Source organism: Triticum dicoccoides, chromosome 2B (assembly GCF_002162155.2).
Source record: "Triticum dicoccoides isolate Atlit2015 ecotype Zavitan chromosome 2B, WEW_v2.0, whole genome shotgun sequence".
NCBI classification, from domain to species: domain Eukaryota; kingdom Viridiplantae; phylum Streptophyta; class Magnoliopsida; order Poales; family Poaceae; genus Triticum; species Triticum dicoccoides.
Genome location: NC_041383.1, coordinates 17192726 through 17198821, shown reverse-complemented (window position 1 = coordinate 17198821; position 6096 = coordinate 17192726).

The following is a 6096-nucleotide window of genomic DNA, read 5'->3' as shown; positions in this document are numbered from 1 at the left end:
AAATAACTTTCATGAATAAAAATATAGATCTGATCATAAACTCAAAGTTCATCGGATCCTAACAAACACACTGCAAAAAGACTTACATCATATGGATCTCCAAGAGACAATTGTATTGAGAATCAAGAAAGAGAGAGGAAGCCATCTAGCTACTAACTACGAACCCATAGGTCTACAAAGAACTAATCACCCCTCTGGTACTTCTTCGGCCCAACTTGTGTCTTCTGGTCCATAAAAAATCCACAAAAAGTTTCGCTGCGTTTGGACCCCGTTTGGTATTGATTTCCTGCGATGTAAAAAACAAGCAAAAAACATCATCTAGCACTGGGCACTATGTCAATAGGTTAGTATCAAAAAATGATATAAAATGATTATAAAATGATTGTAAAATGATTGTAAAACATCCAAGAATGATAATATAACAGCATGGAACAATAAAAAATGAGTCAATTACACCACCGGTGCTTAAATTTGGTAAGAAAAGTCACTTTAGTGCCATGACTTGTGGCATATATTGAACTGGTGCCACAACTTGGCTAGGGAGTGCATATACGGTGCAAAACTCGTTTGAATACGCATGCGACACCGATGAGGCGTGACATCATGGTGTGGGGCCCATTTTTAGTGATCTGCCTATGTAGAGTAGGCGTGTGGGGTGTTGTTTTTGCAAAAACAACCTCAGAATTTTATTTCTATGCACGAGAAAGCCCCTGACGGGTGTGAAACCCAGCTGTAGCAGAAATTTTATATTGGAATGAAAAAAATAACATAAATTAAGATGAAGACACGAACTGGCTATTTGGACCATCTAGTCGCTCGGCTAGCCACCCAGTCGCTACACCATTTGACGACTTGGTGGAGACACATATCTTATATCTTTTTCTTAAACAACATAAATTAATAATTGTACTAATTCAGAAAAAATGCTGTCGTGGGGTTCAAACTTTCAACTTGGGGCAAAATTTAAGATGAGTCGGTCACTACATCGACATTCATTTGGTCTCTACTGGGATTGTTATCCTTTTTGTCACATGAGCTACAACTTACTGTGTTTTTTTCATTTTCTACAATTTGTGAAAAATATGTAAATCCTAATTATAATCTGTCAGTGCATCTAGTGCCCCTTAGTGATTTTGGTGTATTGAAGACTTATAGGTTAAGGGACTAATATGTTTGTGAGTGTACACAGGCTCTATAAGTCGATGAGGAGTTTGATATTTACAGTGAATGTCGACCCCTGAAAATGAATGTCTTCAGCTGAAGACTTTGGTTCTCCTGAAGACTTTGAAAGTGAAGAAATTGGTGTGATCTTGAAGACTTGGATATTTATGCGAGGATTATGAAGCGTGCAGACTTTTATTTTCATAGTTTCATTTTCTCTTTCTTGAGTCATAGGAAACACCGTACTGTTAAAGGGGGTTAAGGTAATACTAAGGAAACTGATTTCCAAGTGATGCTCATCTGAAAATCCTACACCTACCCAATCCTTTCGGGTGAAGCCATTGGAAATCTCATATTAGTTCAGTCAATTTCTTCAGTGACAGAGACGAAGATCTTCTGGTCTCTGAGGAATTTGTTCTGACTGAGGAGTTAGGAATTCGCTAGTGCGGATTGCCTACACAGTGAGGAACATGATAGCCCTGAGGAATTCGAACCTAAAATCTGACCGTTGTTGTGCCACATGCCAGCTGTCCAAAATATCCTACCACCTAACAGTCATATCCTTGAAGGGCATTTATGTCTTATCATGTCGGGCTGCTCCCTAGGCTATAAATAGACGCCCCCTACAACCACTAGCTGGTTGGCTGCTCCGAGAGAAAAACTAACACTTGTCAATTGAGAGCATCTCATCCTCCGAGGACTTTGAGAGAAAATCATCAAGTGAGGAAGATCCAAATCCCAAACCCAAACCTACAAAACCAAAGTGATTGAGCATCACTGAAGAGATTGTTCCTATGTGGAACCGAGGCTTTTTACCTTTGAGGACTATGTATCCTCCAGTCGGTTAGGCGTCATGGTCTGAGCATCCAAGAGGAATTGTGGATTGCCGAGTGACCAAGTCTGTGAAGGTTTGGAAGTCACCTGTGAATACTTACCATGAGTGTTGGGTGAGGTCTGTTTGATCTTAGCACAAGGAGAATACGGCGAGGACTGTGTGTCCGGGACTATGTGTCCTCGAGTTTAAATACTCAGCCGCTCCAACCAGACGTAGAACTGTCACAATAGTTGGAACTGGTCTACCAAATCGTTGTCTTCACCAAGCCTACCATTTCTATTTCGTCAACCCTTTCATTTCCTCATTCATGTGTTGATGAACCTAATCATTACTACTGTTTGAAGACATTGACTGAAGACTTTCTCTATTTCTTCAATCCTATTTCTTCAGTCACATTGTCTTTAGCCTGCTTATCCTGTGTTTACGCTTTGTGTATTCTGTGTTTATCTTTCATTTCATCATGAGGACTATGCTATTGCTCTGTTATGCTTATACCTGAGTACTTATTCTGCTGCTAGTTGTTCGTGACTTAGGAATTTCCTCACCCTGAAATTCCTCAGTGACGAATTTGTAAAAATCGCCTATTCACCCCCCCTCTAGTCGACTTAACACACTTTCAATTGGTTTCAGAGCAAGGTACTCCCTTTTTCTGTGTGATTTTGGTTTAACCGCCTGGAGTTTCAGTTATGTCGACTGTGGGAATGAATAAAGTGTCTTACCCCATCTTTGATGGTCATGAATATCCCAAGTGGAAGGCCATGATGAAGAAGCAACTCATGGCGATGAACAGTGAATTATGGATCGTCACTGAGATTGGTCTTACTGATCTATGCAATGGCGGAGGCTAATGATATTCGCAAGTACACTCTACTCAACCTGACGGCGAAGGATGTAATCTGCTACTGTTTGTCCCAAAATCAGTTCAAGAACATCATGCATCTCAACCATGCGAAGCTTATCTAGGACCGACTCTCTGAAGTCTACAAAGGCCATCGTACTTGTCATGATCCATGGTTTGAGGATTTCAAGGAATCTCTCAAGAAGATGACTTTCGCACCTGAATCATCATCCACTGCACCATGCCTTATGGCAAAGGGTGCCAAGGTAACAGAATGCTACCTTTCTAAATCTAGTGATGGTGAATCGGGTGATGAATTTGGACCCAGCTATGTCAAACTTGCTTCCCTTGCCACTAAACAACAAAGAGCCCTTGAAAAAGTTCAAAGCCTGCTTGATGAAAGCGATGATATGTTGGGTGAGGAATTGAATCGAACTAAGGCTTTGACTGATAGTCTTCAAAAACTTCAGTCTAAGTTTGAAAACCTTCAAAATCATCATACCACTCTCTTAACTGATCATGAGAAGCTTTCTTATGAATTTCTTCAGAGAAATCAAGATCTTGAGAAGATAAAAGTGAGCTATGAAGATCTTCAGAAGGAAAATGATTCATTGCTTGCTCAACAGATTAGTTCCGCTTAGGAAGAATTTATTCCACCATGTCTAAAATGCATTGAGCGTGAATCTGCTAATTCATCACCTGAATGTTCAAATGCTTCTATTGCTGCAAATTCTTCAACTATCTCTGTGGTCACAAATTCCTCATCTGAGGATACCACAAGTATCACTTACGATAATGCAGCGCTGAAGGAATTGTACGTGACAGGCATTTACAAAAGCCTCAAAGGGCATCAGACTCTTTGTGATGTGCTCAAAAAGCAGATCTTGAACAGGAACCCTGAAAGAGGGTATTGCCTTTGAGAGGAAACTCAATGCTGATGGGACCTACTGGAAGCCTGAGCAGTATCCCAAAACCTCATGGGTTGCTGCGAAAGGACCTCATGTAGATCCATGCACTCTATCTGGGTTTACTTGTGATTCTTCATATTCCTCTGATGATCATTTGACTCCAACTATAAATTGTTCAAGAATCAGAATGGTGAAGTGTTAGGTCGATATGTTGGAACTAACTGAAGGAACGGTCCCCCTATGAAGAAAATCTGGGTTCCCAAAAGGTGCCTTGAAAATCTTCAGGTGAATGTCATCATGACACCACCTATGAAGAATAGGAACCCTAGACCAAATTTTTCATATGGATGAAATTCCTCACATGGATCAAAATCCTCATATGAACATCATCGTGCTAACACTTCTGTTTCACAGGGAAAGGCTAAAGGCTATGAATATGTGCATTATTCTTCAAACCACTCCGTTTATTCATATGCTTATCCTAACCACTCTTCTATTCCTCGAAGGCTAAAGGCTAACACTTCTGTTCCTCGAAAAATTTATCTGCTTATTCATATGCTTATCCTAACCACTCTTCTGTGAAACGAAGTGCATTGGCTTCATTGCCATCTTTTTCTTATGGAGCTCGCAGAATGATGAATTTCTTGCCACCCCTCCAGATGTGGGTGGTGAAGAAAAAGAACTAATCTCTTATGCAAGGTTAGGTCTCCAGACGAACTTGATCGTCTGAAGAAATTGCTGGAGACCTGAATGTGCTTGATTGGACGCAAGCTAATTATGAAGAAATGAATCACTCATTTCTCATGTCCTCTTATTCCTATATCTACTACTATTGATGAAATTGATATCATATTCTTCACTAATGAAGTATATGGGTTCATAAGTTGCACTAATTCATCTGCAGGATGAACAACCTAAAGCTACTGAGTGGGTCCTCAACAGTGGATGTACAAATCACATGACCAGTGTCAGGAACTTGTTGATGGACACTGATTTGTCACCGTCTCATCTGAAGCTTATCACCTACACTGACAAAGGAAAAAGCAAGGTATTGGGTCTAGGTAAGGTTGCGATCTCAAAGGATAGACACATGGACAAAGTCATGCTTGTCGAGTCCTTAGGATTCAACCTCATGTCTGTTTCAATGCTTTGTGATCTTGATATGGTTGTCGTCTGGCAAATATCGTTGCATTGTGTTGATGTAATCTTATAATTCCAAAGTCTTTGAAGGCTTTAGGAAAGGAGACTTGTATATTGTTGATTTCTCTGCAGGACCACAACCTGCCACATGTCTTCTTGCAAAAGCTTCAGAATGCTGGCTATGGCATCGATGACTTGGTCATGATGGAATGAGGAACTTGCATACACTCGTGAAGAAGAAGCATGTCCTTGGGATCGAGGGTGCCAAATTCCTCAAAGATCATCTTTGTGGGGCTTGTGAAGCTGGAAAGATCACTAGAGCCAAGCATCCTCAAAGACCATCATGATCACGTCTCGTCCCTTTGAATTACTTCATATGGATCTCTTTGGACCTACTCATTATGCCACATTCTCTAGTTCTGCATCATTATATGGCTTTGTCATAGTTGATGAATATTCTCGTTACACATGGGTGCATATCATCACTTACAAAAATGAAGTGCATGAAGTCTTCAGACGATTTTCCTCAATAGCTTCTACTAACTTCAGTGTGAAGATCAAGCATATTAGGAGTGATAATGGAATTGAGTTCAAGAACACTGGTCTCGATGAATATCTTGATATACTTGGTATTACTCACGAGTTATCTGCTCCCTATACTCCTCAGTAGAATGGTGTCGTGGAGCGCAAGAACAGAACCCTTGTTGAGATGGCTCGCACCATGCTTGATGAATACAAGACACCTCAACAGTTTTGGCCTGAAGCCATTAATACTGCGTGCCACATCATCAACAGGGTATATCTTCACAAATTCTTCAAAAAGACCTCATATGAACTCCTCACTGACAAGAAACCCAATGTAAGTTATTTCAAAGTCTTTGGTGCTAAATGCTGGATTAGATATCCTCACCATCACTCTAAGTTTGCACCGAAAGCACATGCGGGTTTTATGCTTGGTTACGGAAAGGACTCGCACACCTACAGAGTCTTCAACATCAATCATCACAAGATTGTTGAAACTGTAGATGTGCGGTTCGATGAAACTAATGGCTCGCAAAGAGAGCACCTACCTCCTGTGCTAGATGAAATGTCACCTTATGAATCCATCAAGTTCAAAGCTACTGAGGATATCATCCCTACCGAAGAATCTGCTGAAGAAGTCATTCCGGATTGTGAAGAAAATCACACTAGTGCTGCTGAAGAAACTGGTCCTG